Below are 20,174 nucleotides of genomic sequence, written 5' to 3' on the forward strand. Positions count from 1 at the left end.
CAGGGGGACCAAGGAGAGGGAGGTAGGGCTGTCTTCTAGGCCCTGTGCAGTGACCTGAGGGCTCCAGAAGTCCTTGTCTGCTGCCAGCTCTGGGGGAATAATGGGTCTGGTGCAAACACCTTAGCACAAATTTGTCTATCAGATCAGCCTCCTAAGAGGGTGGATATAAGCACATCAGTTCTAGGCTTTGACAGGGTCAGGAGAGTAGTGAACCCTTCTGGAGTGGGTGCCTGAGGAACAATGGGGAAGAAGTGCTGAGGGCTGGCACAGAGCGGGGTGCTCAAGGAGGAAAGAAGAGGTGAGTGGATCAATGGATGGAGGGGGAGAGAGATGCGAGGATGGATGGACGGCCGGATGGAAGAGAGGAAGCAGGGAAGGTGAAATCCTTGGATGGCAAGAATAAGATTGAAAGATGCTGGTTCCAGTAATTGGAACCAGTAATTGGGGGGATTTCCAAAAAGGCCTGGGAAACACTGAAGTTCATGAAAGATACCTGTCAATTCTTCCCTTCTTTGTCTACAGAAAACTGAAGCCTCGGTATCCCCAGGGAGATGAGGGCTGGGTTTCTGGCAGCTGCAGGCCCGTGGGTAGAGGGCACTGTCATGCAGTAGGGAACACCCAGGAGCCTGCAGATCTGGGTTCTGGGTTTGGTCTCAGCCTCACACCATGTGGCTTTGGGCAAGTCACTCAACCTCTCTGGAAGAATGATTGTAGGGCCCTGTGGTCAGGCTCTCGGGGACTCTTTCCTACTCACCTCTGAAGGAGAGTGGTCAGAAAAGCTAGGAGCTCCCTGTTTAATGGCTGAGAGAAGAAGCTAGCCCCAGAGCTTCTGCCTCTTAATTTGGAGAGTGAGTTTCCTTGTTAGTATTCTCCTTGCGTTTTGAGAGGGTAAACCAGGTTAGTACCAGACAGAGAATTTGGGCAGAGTGGGCGTATTGATGTCGGGAATGAAATGACAATTTTCCCCTACTGATGTTACATCTCCCCTAATGCTGAAGAAACTCGATCCTAATTGCATTACAGGAATGAATGAAAAATACTCTCACAAATAGGTTCAATAATGATGGTTTCCCAGCAAAAGTACAAAGATACTCACCCAAAGCAAACCCCAAAATGTTGCTTTCCAGGAGCAGGCCAGAGGACTGGGCTGGAACAAGACCTAGGTCGACACTGCACTTGCAAGACGGCCATTGAGGGGACCCAGGTGTGGAGTTGAGATCAGGACCAAGGCTTTACTGCTGCTGCTCTGTCTGCTCAAAGCAGAGCAAGAGTCAGGTGTGGAGTGGGACACCGGACTCATTAAGCCTGAGCAGGATGGATGTGAGTGGCCCGCTGGTGCTCAGGGCACAGTGACATTATAAAGGAATTTTGGTCATCATCAAGGGCTCCAGGAATGGATGAGCACATCGCCTTTCTAATTTCCATTAGTGGATGTCAGTAAAGCTCTTGGAAGATGAAGATGGGGCAGAAGCAGAGTGTCCTGATTGCACAGGCTCAGCCTTGCTGACCAGGAAGGGCAGCTTATAGCCTCCCACCTTCTCCTTATGTAACAGCCAGTGGTTACCTGCTGAGTCAGTGCTACAGGCCTGACAAGTCCAGGAAGCCAAGCTAGAAAAGCCGCTTTCAGGTCTGGAGGCTTTTCCTAGGAGGGCACCACAGAGTTTCAGCAGTGAGGTGGGGTATTGTGCATGCTGGGTGATGGCTCCGAGGGGCAAAAGTCACACAGCCTGAGTGTGCATCTCAGCTCTGCCACTCCCAGCATCTTCTTTATCCTCCTTATCACTGTCTTCAGGCTACACACCCCATGTCAGGCACCATTCTGATCACTTTGCATACATTGAGGCATCAGCTCCTCACAACAGCCCTCTGGGGTAGCTACCCTTAGTTCTCCCATTTTACAGATGGAGGAACTGAGTCACAGAGCCGTTAAGTAACATGACCAAGATCACACAGCTAGAAAGTGATAGGATTTGAATCTAGGCTGTCTGGCTCGAGGCTTCTCTGAGCCACTCCGGACGTGCTGCTTCTCTTCAGGAATTAAGATGGCCCCTCTCAGAATCTCAGTTTCCACTCACACAAAATGGGAATAGTAATACGTTCACCACCAGGCGCAGCACAGGGTGGGGCTTAATATGTGTCACCTCCCCACTTCCTGGTTTTGGGTCTTAACATTTTTGTGAGTCTTGACCTTTAATTTCTCAGAAGTCCACTGATCCTCTCACTGGGCAAAAGCATATCATAGATAAAGCTATGTGCACAAACTCTTTGCCCACAGTTTCAGTGAGTTCAGGGATTCCCTTGAGACCTTTATGGGGTCCTCTGGACCATAGTGAAGAGTTACTTCCATATGCTTGTGTTTATCCACTCCACTTATGTTTGTTGCTTCCTATTATGAAAACGCTGGGGAATGTAGACAGCAAGGAGTGATGGTTGTTGACTTGGGGAGCCTGCAGCCTGGTGGGAGGAGGCGGTCTGGTTCAGGAATATGTGCAACAGATGCTTTGACAGGCATCTCTGGAAAGCAGGGTGTATAAAGGAGTTAAGAGGAGAGGCTGTCTTTTTAGCCACACCCACCTGTTGAGCATTAATGAGAAATCAGCTGTAGACGAGGAAGGCATTACAGAGTGTTTCAACACAGTATTTATTAAATGCCTACGTTATCCTGCCTTGCAAACATGTTAATTAATGGGGCCTGATCAAGGGAAATGGGTTTGGACTAGTGTGAAAGAGAGAGAGCTGGGGGAATTTCCTTGGTGATCCAGTAGTTAAGACGCTGTGCTCCCAATGCAGGGGGCATGGGTTCAATCCCTGGTCAGGGAACTGGATTCCACAGGCCACAATTAAGAGTTCGCATGCCTTAACTAAAGATTCCGCATGCCACAATGAAAATCAAAGATCCCGTGTACTGCAACTAAGACCCAGTACAGTCAAATATATAAATATAAATAAAAGTAAATATTATATAAAAAAAAAAGTGTGGAGGGTCATGGGAGTGAGGGAAGAGGTTCATGAAGCAAGTGGACCCTGAGGTGAGGTTATAAGAGTAAGTTTCTAGGGAAGAGTACAAAAATGATTGCAAACAAATATTATCTAGACAGGAAATGGGAGAATTTCACAGCCAGAAGGAAACTCTAAGATCATGGAAGTCAATCTTATCACAATACAGATGGGACAGTAAGGTCCAGAGTGAGGAAGGGACTTCTCCCAGGTTCCCAAATCACAACCGGGGCAGGGCTAGGACTTGAACCTGGGTTCACAGACTCGATCTAGATCCTTTGATGTTGCCAACTCTACCTACTTCAAGTTTATCCCTATATCTTCCTGGGGGCCAGTTTGGTGCTGGGGCACTTGTAATTTATGTGCTGATTGACAATGGTGGGATGGAGTGCAGAGAGGAATGTCCATGGAGGTGACTTTAGGATGAATGGGAAACAAGGAATGAGGAGCAGGTTACAGGGCCAAGAGTTACAAAGCACCACATTCTGGGTGGCTTAAACAGCAAGAGTGTATTGTCTGTCCATTCTGGAGTTTGTGTGTGTGTGTGAGCTATGTGTGTGCCCAGTCGTGTCTGACTCTCTGCGACCACACAGACCGTAGCCCTCCAGGCTCCTCTGTCCATGGGATTTCCCAGGCAAGAATACTGGAGTGGGTTTCCATGCCCTCCTCTAGGGGAATCTTCCCAACCCAGTGATCGAATCTGTGTCTCTTGCATCTCCTGCATTGGCAGGCAGATTCTTTACCACTTTGCTACCTGGGAAGCCTGTTCTGGAGGTTAGAAGTCCAAAATCAGGCCATCAGGGTGTCCCTTCTGAGGGACCATCTGTGAGCAAAGGTCTGTTCCAGGCCTGTCTCCTAGCTTCTGGGTGTTCCTTGGCTTGTGGCTCCACAACTCTATTCTTCGCATGACTTTCTTCTCCTTGTGCATGTCTCTAAATTTCCCCACTTAAAGGACATTAGTCATATTGGATTAGAGCACAGCCTGATGACCTCATTTTAACCTGATTACTTCTGTGAGATCCTGTCTCCAAATAAGGTCCCATTCTGTGTTGCCAGGAGTTAGGACTTCAACAGATGGATTTTAGCAGGACACGATTCAACCCATGACAGGCAGGTGTTAGCCACTACCGGGACTCTGCTCCTGCTTATTGTGATGGGAGAAAAGGGAAAGGGAACCAGCCAGTCCCCTTCGGGCTTTGTCACCTTTCCACAAAGAGTGGAGGCCCCAAGGTCTGGGAACTTGTGAAAGGAAGAAATAGTAGTGAGAGGGTTCAGGGTGGGCCAGGATGCAGGGTGCTAGAAGAGAAGCGTGTAAAGCTGGGCGCACTCAGGAGCTAGAGCCTTGTAGCCCCTGAAACTCTACTCCTCCCTCTCCACCCCTTGGAGGCCAGAAAACCTCCAAGCTCACCAAAGCCTGGGGGGAACCCATCGATGCCAGAGTCTTTGGGACCCTGTACAAGAACATCGCCTGTGCTCTGGGAAGGGGCAGGGGGATATTGACTTCCCTCTAAAACCATCTTCCTGGAGCCTGTTTCTTGGCAGGTGCTAGGACAACACTTACTTGGGAGTGATGGCCTTAGCTGATTCTGCCACCAACTTGCTGTGCAATCTTGGGCAAGTCCCTTTGCCCCTCTGCACCTACTGTGGCATAGGATGGATTGTGCCTGTGTGTGGATGGAGGAAAGATGAAACAATAAACGAGTGTCCTAGAAAGCACAATGCTTGGTACAAATGCAGGTTGGCCTATTTTTCTCCTTTTTGTACCATTTCCTCTGGCCCAGAACTGCCATCGTTATCCCAGAGCCCTTGGCAGTCCTTCTAGAACTACCTGCACCAGAGCTACCCACCCCCTCCCATTATCTACAGAGACAGCTGAATCCTGGCCATTCTTGGTTGTCCAGGTATCAAATATTTCCTGAAGATCATTGAGTACGAGCACATTTCCTTCTTTCTCCTTTCTTGCAAGATAGGGCAGTGGGCATTTTAGGAAGCTCTGTTCTTTGAAAATATTGGCCCATATCAGACTTGATGAGCTGGGTTATGCTGCAGTAACAAACAGCACCCAAATCCCAGTGGCTTGAAACAACGAAGTTCTATGTCTTATTCACCTTACATGTCCATTGAGGGCCAGCTGGGGCCTGCTCCTTGAAAACATCACCCCAGGACCCAGGCAGATGGAGCAGTCACTCTCTGTGATGTTGCTGGTTGATTTGACAGAGAGTAGAGGGCTTTGGCTGGAGAAGGCAATGGCAACCCACTCCAGTACTCTTGCCTGGAAAATCCCATGGATGGAAGAGCCTGGTGGGCTGCAGTCCATGAGGTCGTGAAGAGTCAGACATGACTGAGCGACTTCACTTTCACTTTTCACTTTCATGCATTGGAGAAGGAAATGGCAATCCACTCCAGTGTTCTTGCCTGGAGAATCCCAGGGACAGGGGAAGGCTGCCGTCTTTGGTGTCGCACAGAGTCGGACCCGACTGAAATGACTTAGCAGCAGCAGCAGCAGAGGGCTTTGGCATGGGCTTCCCCAGTGGCTCAGCAATAACGAATCCGCCTGCCAATGCAGGTTCAAGCCCTGGATTGGGAAGATCCCCTGGAGAAGAAAATGGCGATCCATTCCAGTGTTCTTGCCTGGAGAATCCCATGGACAGAGGAGCCTGGCGGGCTACAGTCCATAGGGTTGCAAAGAATTGGACAGGACTTAGTGACTAAACAACAGCAAAGAGGGCTCAGGCAGACCTTGGAGTCAGAGGGCCAGAGGTATTTAGTGAGTAGACTCAATGCTTATCACAGGTGCCACATAGATGCCATGGTAGTCACAATGCTTTACCGATCGCTTGATATCCTAATCTCAGAATCACCTGGAAGGTTTATTACCATGCATACCCCTGAGTCCCAGCCTCAGAGGCTCAGATTCAGAAAACTTGGAGTGAGGCTGGGGAATTTGCATTTCTAACAAGTTCCCAGGTGATGCTCATGCTGCTATAATGTGACCCACTCTTTGAAAACCACTGGTGTTAGTTATGCTAAGGCATGGTTGCTGTGCTGACCTCATCTTTTGGTAAACTGCAAAGAGCCTAGCTGGTTCTCAACAGGTGGGGCCCCTTGATATTTAGGGCTTCTCCTGATGGGAGAAGAGCATGTCTCAGAGTAGCCAGTGAGGAGGGAGTTTCTCTACACAACCCCCATGTCTCTTATCTCCCCTTGGTCAGAGTCTCCCCCAGAGGGAAGTAACCGCCCCCCCAAACTTCCAGACTGTGTAGTGAAGCCCTTTCAGTGGCCACTGGGAAAGCCAAAGCCTCTCCCTTGCTGTGTGGATTTCATCCAGATCCAGAAGTGGAGGGATCAGCCAGAAGTTCCGGGTATGTATCTGATGGGCTGAGCTCATTGAGGGGTGTTCAGCATACTTGGGTAACCTGGTTGAACTGTCCCCAAAAGACGGACCACCCAGGCCCAATGGGGTCAGTCTGTGTGTGGGTGACTGAAGGGGAGAGACCCACAGCAGAAGATCCAGGAGGTTGGCTGCCAGGAGGGAACCCGAGGGGTGCATAAGACTTACTCCAGTAAACTCACGGCATTTTTTAAAGCGTTTTTTTAAAGTTTTGAATATTTACTTGTTTGTTTGTTTTTGGCTGCATTGGGTCTTATTTGCAGCACACGGGCTCAGTAGCTGCGTGGGGAGGGCTTGGTTGCCCGTGGCACCAGCAAATCTTAGTTTCCCTGACCAAGGATTGAACCCGAGTCCCGTTGCTTTGGAAGATGGATTCTTAACCACTGCACCACCAGGGAAGTCCCTCCTCATACCATTTTGGGATTTAGTTACCTCATATTTACTACTGCAGTTGTTTTGCACAGTCAGATGTCATTTACGTTGAAATTTAACTCCAGTTGACTTCTTTGCTGCCATCTCTTCTTGCCTCTCACTTCTTCCTTCTTGGTTCAGCTTCATTGTTCTTGAAGGGTCTTTTTTTAGTGGGGTTTTTTTTTTTTTTTCCAGAAGTGTCTATGAAGTGATTACTCTAATGTTTTAACTTGTCTGAAGATGCCATTATTTTTGCCGTCACTCTTGTTGGGTGGTTTACTGCGGATGAAGTTCCCGGTTCTCAGTCATTTCCTTCAGTAGTCTGAGGATGTTTTTCTGTTGTGCTCTGGACTTGGTCATTGCAGTGCTCTGCGGTTTCCCTAGATTGTGTCTGGGTGTGGAGTTACTTTTATTAATACTGTTGGCTCCTCAGAGGTATGCATCTTCCTCAAGCTAAAGAGGCATGTCCTTTATCAGTTCTGGAAAGTTCCCAGGCATATCTCTTCAAATATCTCCTTTCCTTCATCTTTCCGGTTCTCTCCTTTTGCAGCTCCAAAGTGTTGGACTCTATCACTGCAGCCTTCGTGTCTCCTAAGCTCTAATTTTTCATCTCTTTATCTCTCCAGGCTGTATCTTGGACATTTTCCTCCGATCCATTTGTCAAATCCTTTCATTATGCTAATTAACCTGTTTTTTGAGGTCTTAATTCCAATGACAACATGTTTCATTTCTAGTTCCTCTTTTTTTTTTTTTTTTTTAAGATCTGCCTGTTTCCTTCCTGTAGTGTCCTATTCTTTCATTATAAATTCTAATCCTTCTTTTATTGCTTTAATTATTTTAAACATACTCCTATAGTCTCTTCAAATAGTTCTATCTTGAGCTATTAGTCCTATTAGATCAAGTTCTTAGAATGTCAGTTCCCCTGCTTGTGGAGATGGCTGATTCTCCCTGATCATGGGTTGTTTCCTCATATAGGTTGTAATTATTTTATTTTATTTTTTTTTCTGTGAACCTTTTTGCCTTTTTTCCCTTCCTCATGTCCTGGGTTGTACAAGAGCCCCATACACTAGTTTTGCACTCACTTATTAGGCACACTAATGGTTTTCACTGACTCAAGACCAGTCTTTGCACTGATAATTTGGTTTGAGATTCCAGTGTGTGGTGAAGGCTTAGAGTCTTTTCCCCTTTTAAAAAAAAAATTGTGAAATTCACATAACATAATAAACTATTTTGAAGTATTCAATTTAACGGTATTTAGTGCTTTCACCGTGTTGTATAACCATCACTTCTATCTAGTTTCATCACTCCTGAAGAGACCCTGTACCCATTAAGCAGTCACTCCCCAGTCCCCGCTCCTGTTTTTTGTTTCTTGTGGGAGACATTTCTCCTCATCCCGAATCCCTGTTTCTTTCCTAGGCTGGTTGGGCAGCATTTTCAGGTATCCCATCCTTGGAGCTGGCAGCTCCCAAGGCCCAGTCTGCCTGTGTGGGCGTTACCCACCATGCTCCCAGCCTGGGCTGAGGACTAATGGTACAGCTAGCCAGGGCTGACGTTCCCCGGGCTACCTTAGCTTCCGCACCTGACCTTCTGCAACTCATAAACTCCCCCTACCCTTTCCTCACACTTAGGGATTTACCTTTCTCTTATTAGAGTTCAGGTATATATTTAAAAAATACTTTCATTATGTTTGGGAGGCATTTTCGTAGCAGGGGGTGCCTACCTTAGCACTTTTGCCTTGTCTCTGGAACTGCCCCTGGTTTATAGTGAGTGGCAGAATCAGGGGCTTTATAATCGGACCCTGTGACATCTAATTCAGTGCTCTCTTGGACCGATTGCTAACTTCCAACAATGTAATAAAACAATAGTATAATCTCTGGTGGTTTACCCCACATTTCCCATACAGAGTGTCACTTGGTGTTCACAGGCTGGAGAGGTGAGTCTTACTGTTACTGCCCTTGTTACAGTGGGGCTTCTCTGGTGGCTAGTGGTAAAGAACCCACCTGCCAATGCAGGATACACAGGTTTGATCCCTAGGTTGCAAAGATCTCCTGGAGGAGGAAATGGCAACCCACTCCAGTATTATTGCCTGAGAAATCCATGGACAGAGGAGCCTGGTGGGCTACAGTCCATGGAGTTGCAAGGGTCGGACATGACTTACACACTGAACAAATGCCTGCCTGCCTTGTGCAGCAGAGGAAACTACGGCTGAGTGAGGCCACGCGACGCATCCACATGGACAAGTGCAGCCCCGGATTTGAGATCAACTTCCAATCCTGTACTTTCTCTTCCTGCAGTAGGTTTTCTCTTGGCAGGAGGGACCTATGGCCAGGAGAGGAAAGTGAGTTGAGATAAGAGGGCAGGTGGAGAGGTGTATAGGGAGAGGAAGGGACTGAGGGTAAACTGGTCTGATCTTAAAATTTTGCTAAATGATCTGATAGGTGCCAGGATCAGGATAGTGAGTGGGGGATGGCTGCGTGTGTGTGTGTGCATGCATGTGTGCACAGAGCTGTGGGTTCTGTCTGAAACACACAAATGCCAGGCGAAATAATTCTCTGCTGATCTCTGAGAGGCTCCCCGGGGAATCCTGCCTACCGCCATCACCAGAAACAGTGCTGATGCTGCTCCCTGGGGTCACCAGCACCTGGTGCTGAGCTTTGCTGCCTAGAACAGCATTCATCTTTCCATTTGTCCATCTATCTGTCAACACTTACTTGATACCTGTGTCTTGAGGGCACTCAGAGTCCTGGGAATAGAGAGATGAATAAGAAGCATGGGGTCTAGTGGGGAAAAATGGTTATGTGTGTGTGTGTGTGCATTTAACTTTTCAAAAATTCCAGCATAGTATAATCACACTGTAAAGAAGCAGGCAAAGACAGAGAGGGTGTCATCAGGCTGGTGGAGGGGAAAGAATGGCTTCACGCTGCCCCAGCAGATCCTCGATGAGTGGCCAAAGCCAGTGCGGCCATGAGCATCTCCTGCCTCTGTGGGCTTAGAGCACTGATTTAGGATGCCTGGAGCGGATGATTCGCACTGACCCAACTTATACAATACTGATGCCTAACCCTGCTGCCAAACAATTCAGGTGGAGGGAGAAACAAGTACCAAAGACTTGCTATTGTTCACCTGTGATTGCTTTTCAGGCCCTCAGTAAATAACTGTTTTTTTTTTTTAATTAATTTTATTTTATTTTTAAACTTTACATAATTGTTTTTGCTATTGAATGAGTAAATTCATGGTCCAGGCACCCCAAGGCCCAGCAGATTCTCTGGACACCCATCTTGTTAGCACCTGCTTTGGGTTCCTCATTTTCTGACGCCTTGTTTTCTGACCTGGTAGTTTGGGATGTCTGGAAGCCACGTGGTAGTTGGTTCCATATGCTCATTACCCACAGCTTCTGGGTCCCCTCGGTCACTCTGTTGCACTGGGTGTGACGCTGCTGCCCCGTCCATCTCTCCCACTCAAAAGTGAGTTCCCCCAGAATAAGAATCATGTCTTCTACTCCATGAGCTACATGCAGGACCTGGCACTTAGTACTGAATAATTATTGAATGAGTGACCAACAGAGAGAATGGATGAAACAGAATTCATTATATTTCTACCCCCAATACTGAGAGACCTCTTAGGAAGAAGCAAACAATTCTCTCTGGGGAATCCAAGGCCAGAGGGGGCTCAAAGAAAATTCTTTGAAGGAGGTCAGTTTCAAGCTGAGCCTGAAAGATCAGGAACTTGGGAGGAGGACAGGAGATGGGCAATGGCTAAGAGCATGAGTTTTGAAGCCTTTCGTACCGTGCTGAGACTATTTCACCTCTCTGTCTTGGTTTTCTCATCTGTAAAATGAGGTAGAGCTATGTTAGGTGCCTACCCTTTGGGCTGTCGTGGGGATTAAATGAGTTACCACAAAGAGAGCATTTAGGCCAGAGCCTGGCACACAGTAAGAGCTCAGTAAATGTTAGCTACTGCTATTTGTATTATTTTTGTGAGCGAGAGCATTCTCTGGAGAGGGGACAGCCAGAGCAGAGATGAAAGAACAAGCAGGATCAGCACACTCCCAGCAGGAGCACAGGCCAAAAAGTGGTGGGAGAAGGGGCCAGGGTGAGGCAGGTCTGGACCCCCAGCTCTGCATTGAGCGGACTGGACAATTCCAGGAGATCACTGAAGCAGCCGGTGACATGCTCACTGTGGTGTCCAGGGGCAGCAGTGTGGAGAACCCTGGGAAGGGAATAAAGCCAAGTGAGGAGGTGTGTGAGGGGCGGGTGAGCCGTGGCGGTGCCCCCGATCTTGGTCCGCAGACACAGGAGATCTGGGGTCGGGCAGGCTGTGTTCCGCTGCCTTAGGCCTAAGCTTCCCTGCCAGGGCCCCCCGTCCCTTCCCCGCCCCCACCTGTACCAAGTGCCAGGAGGGTCTTTAGTGCTGATGCAGCCGTGGAAGAATGTAGGTGCTGCTTCTTAATTACCAGCTGCAGCTGTAATTAAACCTCTGCTGTCCGGACCGGGCAGCCTCCGAGGCGAAGCCTTTATTAGTGTCAGAGTAGTTGGGCATTTATTTAAGTCCCCTTCCTGGTGTCCTGGGCCGTGTGAAGCCTGTGAAATGGCAAACCTGTCCCCAGCCTAAGTCCCCACTTCTCTCTGGAAACTGCTTCAAGGTTCCCGCTTTCCATCTTCTGAATTCCCTCAACATCTGCAGGATCCCACCTCTGACTTCCTTCCGGTCCTTGCTGGGAGTTGGCTGCTTCTCTGAGGTTCACACCATGCACTAAACCCCGGGGCCTGGCCTCAGCTAACTCTGACCCATCGCTGCCACGTGGCCTCCTTGCTCTTTGTCCTCGTGGCCTTGCTCAGCACACAGGAAGCCCCGTGTGCCGCTCCCTCTCCCCCGGATACCACACGGCTCACTCCCCATCTCACTCAGTGTTTTCTCGCATGCCGTGTTATCAGAGTCTTTCTGACCCCACATCTGAAATAGCAGTTCTTTCCCTGACATCTTTCTGTAGGCCCTTATCCTGTTTTTTTTTTTGTTGTTGTTGGTGGGTTTTTTGTTTTGTTTTGTTTTTTTTAAATATAGCTGACTTACAATGTTGTGTTAGTTTCAGGTATACAGCTAAGTGATAGTTATCCATACATATGTATTTATATCTTTTCAGATTGTTTTTCCTTATAGTTCATTACAAAATACTGAGTATAATAATTCCCTAGAATATATAGTAGGTCCTTATTGGTTGTCTATTTTATCTATGGGCTTCCCTGATAGCTCAGTTGGTAAAGAATCTGCCTGCAATGCAGGAGACCCTGGTTCGATTTCTGGGTCAGGAAGATCCCCTGGAGAAGGGATGGGCTACCCACTCCAGTGTTCTTGGGCTTCCCTTGTGGCTCAGCTGGTAAAGAATCCGCCTGCAATGCGGAAGACCTGGGCTCAATCCCTGGGTTGGGAAGATCCCCTGGAGAAGGGAAAGGCTACCCACTCCAGTATGCTGGCCTGGAGAATTCCATGGACTCAATAGTCTGTGGGGTCTCAAAGAGTCAGTATACGTATTTTATATCTAGCAGTGTATATCTCTTAATCCCAAACTCCTAGTTTGTGTCTCCTTGCCCCTTTTGCTTTTGGTAACCATAAGTTTGTTTTCTATGTCTGTGGGTCTGTTTCTGTTTTGTGTATAAATTCATTTGTATCATTCTTTTCAGATTCCTCAAATAAACAATATCATGATATTTGCCTTTCTCTGTCTGAGTACACTTAGTCTTACAATTTCTAGGTCCATCCATGTGGCTGCAAATGGTGTTCTTTCATTTTTTTTTAACAGCTGAATAATATTTAATTTACACAGATACCACATCTTTTCCATCTCTCTGTAGATGGACATTTAGGTTGCTTCCGCATCTTGGCTATTGAAAATAGTGCTGCTGTGAGCACTGGGGTGCATGTATCTTTTCTAATTCGTTTTATCCTTTAATTAGCATTGTCACTACCTGACATAGAGACATAGGATCTATCAATATATTTTTTATTTTCTGTCTCTTTAAAGAGAATATGCAGCGACGTGGATGGACTGGCCCCCAGCTCTCCCGCTCCCACCACAATGCTGCTGCTTTCTCCAAATGCTGTACCCTAGACTCCTCATCATTCTGTATTTCACTTCCCCAGGGTCCTGTCGGGTCTGCTGATCCTCTATGCACCACCCTGGCACCTGAATTCTCCATGCACTCACTCTCAGGGACTGTGTACAGGCTGCCCCTGTTTCCTGGAACTGCTGGTCCTGTGTCCCCAGTTCCTTCCTGGAGGCTTTTGGAGACTGAGTGCAGAGCTGCTGATCCCTGGGAAGCCCCATGGATACCTCCCTCTTCCTTTTCCCTCTAGGTCCTGATCTTAGCCCCTTTCCCCCACAACTGCCCTTACAATTGGCAACTTATTTATCTTCTGCCTGAATGGTGAGCTTGTTGAGAGCGGAGGCTCAGGACCCCTCTGTATCCCTAGCACCCAGCCCAGGGCCTAGCAGGGAACATGTTTTGTGCAGCCTTAGATTATTAGAAGGAGGACACGTAGGCTGGCTTTTCCTGGGGGCCCTCCAAGGACTCCCAAAGGAGTGGTCTCTGGGCAGGGCCTGAGACCCCAGAGTGAAGGGTGGCCTGCCCCAGTGAGGGTCCTCATTTCCACTCACTCCATCCCCTTAGGACCCCAGAGCCTAGTGTCGTGTGTGTGTGAAGAGTCTGGGGACCCTGCTCTGGGGCTCTATGGGGATTAAGTCTGTGGTTCCAGAGCCTGGGAGACCAACAACTCTGGGTTGGACTGACCTTCTGGTCATGGGGAGGCAGCAAGTTTCTTCCTGCAGTGCTTTCTGGTTTGGGTTTATAGAGTTCCTCCTCCCCTCCTGGCTCCTTGCCTTCAGAGCAGAGAGGTTTCAGAAAATGGCCATTCTGGGGTTTGTGGTGATGGACCTGCAGTCCGGCGTCTCCTTGAATGCTGACTCTGATTAAGGACAGCTGAGTGGCTTCATTGACAGTGGAAATCGTGATTTGGCACCTCCCCGCCATGGTCACATGGGTACACTTGACTTGGAAGGGCTTTGATCAGCTCCCTGTCAAGTGGGTGGGGTGGGAGCGGGCTGAGGGAGATGGCCAGCCTCTGCTACCACGCGGGCCAGGCATCAGCCAACTCTCAAGCCAGGCCTGAGCGTCAGGTCCCCTCGCCTTGTTGTAGGCCCCTTGTCCCTACCTTGTCTAACCCTGGGGGTGAGCATGAAAATACTTAACGGCAGATATGGCACTTCCACTAATAGGTTAGAATGGAGTAGTCTTGGAGGTCTGTTGTGGGACCGTGGTTAATCCTGTAGGTGCTGGATCCTGGGTAGATGGGTGGGGGTAGGCTGGGAGCAGGGCAGTGGTGGCAACCACCTACCAACCAGAGCAGAAGCATTTCACTGCTGTAATATTTGATCCCCTTCTCCCCCGAACCAGAGCATCTGGGTCTCACTTGACCTGGAGACGTGATCCATTTGGACCCTTGAGGAAGGGGCATCTCAGCTGGAGCCTCTGGCTGGGGGGACGCTGCTCCCAGCCCACGCGAGGAGTGTCTGTGCGGCATGTAGTGCCTGAGACTGTGAGGGTCATGAGCACAGACCCTGGACTGGACTGCTGCCTCCTGCCTCTGTGACCGTGGGCCAATCACTTAGCTTCTCCAGGCCTCTGATGACTCCATGGTGTAGCAAGACTGCCTTCCTCATGGGGCTGTTGGGAGGATTAAATAAGTGAATCTGTGCTGACCAAGCCCATGGCAGGTGCTGTGGAAGAGCTCGCCTTTATCCCATGTGCACATGCATATTCATGAGTATTAGGTTTCGCTGTGTGGGAAGAACTCCCCTCTTGTGTGTTGTGTGCACATGCCTGTTCTTTGTGTATACACTTGCTGTCTGTGTGTGTGTGTGTGTGTCACCCGTGGATGGGGCCCCCATCCCCTGTGTCAAGTGCAGATCCGCCTGCTTGTGTGTGTTGAGAGTCTGCGCGCACGTCTCCTCTGCTCTCCTGAGAGTCACCTTTCCCATCATCCTTTCCCACTTCGCCTTCTCCTTCTCCTTTGCAAGCAGCAGTGGTGGAGAATTGTCACCTGGGGAGCCAGATCCGCATATTTGCTCCTGATGGGGTGGGAAGAGTGAGCTGACTGACACTACCAGTCTCATTCCTCTGGATGGAGACAGACCTGGAACCAAGGGCAAAAGCCAGGGAGGCGTCCTCCCGTCCCTGGTCAGACAAAAAAATGGCCCTCTAGCTACCCTGGGCTGAGCCTGCCCAAAGAGAAGGAAAGAGGATGCTCCAAATCTGGAAGCTGGGGGGTGGTGTCTCAGGGGGCAACTGGAAGCCGGCCCCTCTCCCTCTGGTGTGGCCAGGCGGAGGGACCAAGGCCTTGGCCTGTGTTTATCCGCAAGTTTCCATCCACCAAACAAACTGCAGAGGCTTGATAGTAAATCAGCTGCAGGCCTGATTTAGAGGACTCTGTTTGCTCAGCTCAGCTCAGCTTTTGGCAAGGTAAATGCATGAACTGCAGAAAACCTCTTTGAAACAACCGCAGGGCTCCAATGCCCTTCAGTCCTCCATAAAGGATTCTCCAAATTATATGGACTAGATGAGTATCTCTATTACATAAAGCCATTGCAGAGCCTGCTCAGGGCTCGCAGAATGAAGTCACTGTACAGACCTTGTGTGACTCTGCCCCGCCAGCGCCTGGTAATTGAAGATCTCCCTTTAAAAGTGTGTCAGGTGGAAAGAGCGGGCTAATTTACTAAGTGGAGGGCCTTTGTTAGGGAGACTGATGCTTTGTTCTGCTTGTCCCTTTTAATCTTATTTTTGTACAATAGTCTTACAGAGAGCACTGCCGCCGATTTGATTCTGGGGAGGCGGATGGGGCAGGGCCGGGCCTGGCAGGAGGCCACGCAGGGTCTCCTGGGTGTCTCTCTTCCTCCTCATCTTGCAATCCCTTTTTCTCTTCGGGGCTCCTTCTTCCATCCCAGGGGCAGGCTTGAGCCCAGGAGAAAACTCCGTGGCTGCCTTTGTGTTTTTCTAATCAGAGCACATCCTCCTCCTTTTTAATTGCCTCTCTGCATGGAAACCCCAGTGGCAAGATTGAAGTTTGGGACTCCATTCTCTGCCGGTTGCCGCATTTGAATCTCGCTGAGGTCTTCAGCCCTAAAGTCAAATGCCATCTGGTGTCTGATGGGATGGTTTGGGTTGAAGGGCCTCCAACAGTCCAGGGTACTAAGCATTTGTTGTCAGAGAGTTCTCTTCCACACTGGCTTCTGGCTCCGAGCAGAGGGGGTCACTGATCCCCGGTTCAGAGGAGTGGGACTTTGTCTCAAACGGGGGGCCACCTACTTGGGGTTTGAGGCCACCACGGTGCTGGTGATGTGAGCCCTGACCCAGCTTTCAGACGTGTTCTAGTCACCCACCAGCTGTGATCTTGCTGTGCAATCGCGTGCAGGCACCCACCTCTCTGGGCTTCACCTCATCCATCCGTCATGTCAGAGATCTATCTGCTCTGAACATCGGTGAAATGGGAGCACCAGTTATGGTAACTGTGAGGCAGAGGCTTTTCTTGTTTTGAAGTCAATGGGCAAAGTTAAGGCTGAGGGAGTATGGAAAACAGAAGCATTCACCTGCAGTTCTTAGTGAAATGATTTGTTATTGTTTGTTGTTTAGTCGCTAAATTGTGACCCCGTGGACTGCAGCACACCAGGCTCCTCTGTTCTCCACTATCTCCTGGAATTAGTTAAGATTTGTGTTCATTGAGTTGGTGATTCTATCTAAACCATCTCATCCTCTGCTGCCCCCTTCTCTTGTTTTCAATCTTTCCCAGAATCAGGGTCTTTTCCAGTGAATCAAGGAAATGGCACCCCACTCCAGTACTCTTGCCTGGAAAATTCCATGGACGGAGGAGCCTGGTGGGCTGCAGTCCATGGGGTCGTGAAGAGTCGGACATGACTGAGCAACTTCACTTTCACTTTTCACTTTCATGCATTGGAGAAGGAAATGGCAACCCACTCCAGTACTCTTGCCTGGAGAATCCCAGGGATGGGGGAGGGATGGGGTCGCACAGAGTCGGACCCGACTGAAGCGACTTAGCAGCAGCAGCAGCCAATGAATCAACTCTTTGCATCAGGTGGCTAAAGTATTGCAGCTTCAGCACCAGTCCTTCCAATGAATATTCAGGGTTGATTTCCTTTAGGATTGACTGGTTTGATCTCCTTGCATTTCAAGGGACTCTCAAGAGTCTTCTCCAGCACCACAATTTGAAAACACCAATTCTTTGGCACTCAGCCTTCTTTATGGTCCAACTCTCACATCCATACATGACTACTGGAAAAATCATAGCTTTGACTATATGGGCCTTTGTTGGCAAAGTGATGTCTCTGCCTTTTAATACACTGTCTAGGTTTGTCATAGCTTTCCTTCCAAGGAGCAAGTGTATTGTAGGAAGAACCAAATAGAGGCAGCGTGACTGGCAAAGAATCACGGACCAGTCACAGCCCTTGGAAATGCCATTTGCTTTGTTACCAGGTGGGGGCATCCATATTCCCGGGACACTCTTGACAAGTTCTGTGTGGGTGAGAGGTTCATGAGCTTCCTGGGGCCAGGACCAAAGGGCCAGTGTAGTTTCTCCTAAAGACTTCATTATTTGGTGAGGTGGGGAGGCGGGCACCAAGCAAGCTGGAGAAACTTCCTTGGGGCTTTTTGGGACACGTCCTAGTACCTTCCTTTGGGGGACATTCACCCTCACAAGAGGGACTGATGGACGGAAGCACACTTTTGGCGTCCCTTGGTATGTATAACCTCATTTTCTCCTCGAGGTGACTTTCCAGGAACGATTCCTCTTTGTGTGTTATTTTTTGTTTTGTTTTGTTTTCTGGCCACACCACTCAACATGTGGGACTTTAGTTCCTGGCCCAGGGATCAAACCCACATCCCCTGCATTGGAAGGGTTCAATCCTTGGGTTGGGAAGAGCCCCTGGAAGAGGAAATGGCAACTTACTCCAGTATTCTTGCCTGGAGAATCCCGTGGACAGAGGATCCTGGTGGGTTATAGTCCATGGGGTCACAAAGAGTTGGACACGACTGAGCGACTAACACTGCGTTGGAAGTGTGGAGTCTTAGCCACTGGATCACCAGGGAAATCCCCAATTCCTCTGTTTTTCAGGTGTAAAACTGAAACTCAGAGGAGTTGAAGACTTTGCCCAAGGGTACAGCTAGGAAGAGGTGGAGCCAGGTTCCCAGTGCACTGATGTGGAGGAAGCCAGGCCTGGGAAGTCCCCAGGAATGTTACCTGTAAAAGGTTGCTCCCTGCCTGTTGCCAGAGGCTCCCTGTCTTAGTGTTCAGGCTCTGCTCAGGTCAGGGGCCTGCTTTGCAGCCCAGCTTTGCCCTTTGACTCATGAGTGACATCCTTCCCCTCAGAGGTTTGCTTTGTCTACAGTGTAGGGCTTCTGCCCTGTCCTGTAAGACAGTGTGATGCGGCTGTGCAATCACCAGCCCTGGCTGACCCCAGTGTGGCCCACCGGGCGGTAGAAATAACACTCTTCTCTTTCTCCCCATGTTACCATCACAGCTAACTCATCTAGGACAGACTGCATGCTGCATCTCATTTCTTTTCATTATATACACGTGTCCGGCTCCTTGCGACCCCATGGACTGTAGCCTAGTACGCTCCTCCGTCCATGGGATTTTCCAGGCAAGAGTACTGGAGTGGGGTGCCATTTCCTTCTCCAATTTATTATTTTTATTGGAGTGTAATTGTTTTACAATGCTGTGTTTCTGCTGTACAACAAAGTGAATCAGCTTTGTGTATGCATATAGCCCTTCCCTCTTAAGCCTCCGACACCCCATCCCACCTCTCTAGGTCATCACAGGGCAGCGAGCTGCACTCCCCAAGCCACACAGCAGCTTCCCTCAGCTACCTATTTTACACACGGTGGTGTACATATGGCAATGCCACTCTCCCAGCTCGTTCCCATATTGACTCACTTAATCCTCACGACAACCCTATGGAGTAGGTAGGGTTAACATTCTCATTTCGTAGATGAGAAAACGAAGGCACAGAATGCTTAGAGAACTTGTCCAAGGTCAATGCTTAGAGAACTTGTCCAAGGTCACACAGCAATGAAGTGATACAGCTGGAAGTCAATCCTGGCATCTGGTGTCAGTTTCATGCTCATAACCATTCTGTAACAACCAATGGCCTGCAGGCTTAGCTACAAGGCCGCATTTGGCCTTAGCTGACATCTTTGGAGCTTGAGGGTTGGTAGGATTTAATTGATATGCTGTTGGCTACAGCCACCTGTGTGACCCTGGCAGGTCACCCACTCCCTAGCCAGACCACCTGTCCTGCTCAGTTGCTACTCTAGTTGTTACTGCCTGATGGGGTGAAGCCTGATCTGGGGAACCTATATATTTACTTTCAGAGCCTCAATTTCCTCATCTGTGTAATGGGAATAATAATAGTACCTTCCATTTACGCTTGTGAGAATTAGGTGAGTAAACTCATATAAAATGCTTGGAATGGTACCTGGCACACAGTAATAACTTCAACTCTTGTTTGCCACTATGGCAGGATAATGCTTAGAGAACTTCTTTGTTAGGCCAAGGGCAAAGGAATCACAATGTTCAGATATGGGAAGAAGTCAAGGGTTGGGAGGTACACAAGCCCCCTTCCCTGGCTTCTTAAAGAAAATGTCTGAAACTGTCAGAAAGAATAGCAGATACATACTGTTGAGTACCCCAGTACATGCCACAAAATGGGTAGAGATATCAAGTGTACAGGAGATGAGCTTTGTAAGTGATGAGGTCCCAGTCATGGCTCTGCTGGCTCCATGGACTACAGTATTTCCACCTAGAAAGCAAAGATAGAAAGTCTACATCTGCATAGTCATATACAATGGAATACTACTCAGTCATAAAAAAATGAATGAAATCATGCATTTCCTGCAACTTGGACACAACTAGAGATTATCATACCAAGTGAAGTAAGTCAGAAAAAGACAAATACCATATGGTATCAGGTATATATAGAATCTAAAGTATGACACAAATTAGCTTATCTGTGAAAGGTTCACAGATATAAAGAACAGATTGTGGTTGTTGAGGCAAATAGGGGAAGAGAGGAATGGAATTTGGGGTTAGCAGCTGTAAACTATTATACAGAGAATGGATAAAAAAAAACAATGTCCTACCAAATGGCACAGGATACTATATTCAATATCCTATGATAAACCATAATGGAGAAGAATATAAAAAAGAATGTGTGTATAATATATGTATAACTGAATCATTTTGCTATATGGGAGGGATTAACACAACATTGTAACTCAACTATACCTCAATTTAAAAAAAGAAAAAAAAATAA

At 48.5% G+C, this 20,174-nt stretch overlaps 1 protein-coding gene across 1 annotated transcript in view; it reads left to right on the forward strand.

Moving 5' to 3' along the window:
• MEGF11 (multiple EGF-like-domains 11) overlaps positions 1-20,174 on the forward strand; it is a 259,471-nt gene that overhangs the window by 9,255 nt on the left and 230,042 nt on the right. The window lies entirely within an intron of this gene.

Source organism: Bison bison, unplaced genomic scaffold (genome assembly GCF_000754665.1).
Source record: "Bison bison bison isolate TAMUID 2011002044 unplaced genomic scaffold, Bison_UMD1.0 scf7180017864034, whole genome shotgun sequence".
NCBI classification, from domain to species: domain Eukaryota; kingdom Metazoa; phylum Chordata; class Mammalia; order Artiodactyla; family Bovidae; genus Bison; species Bison bison.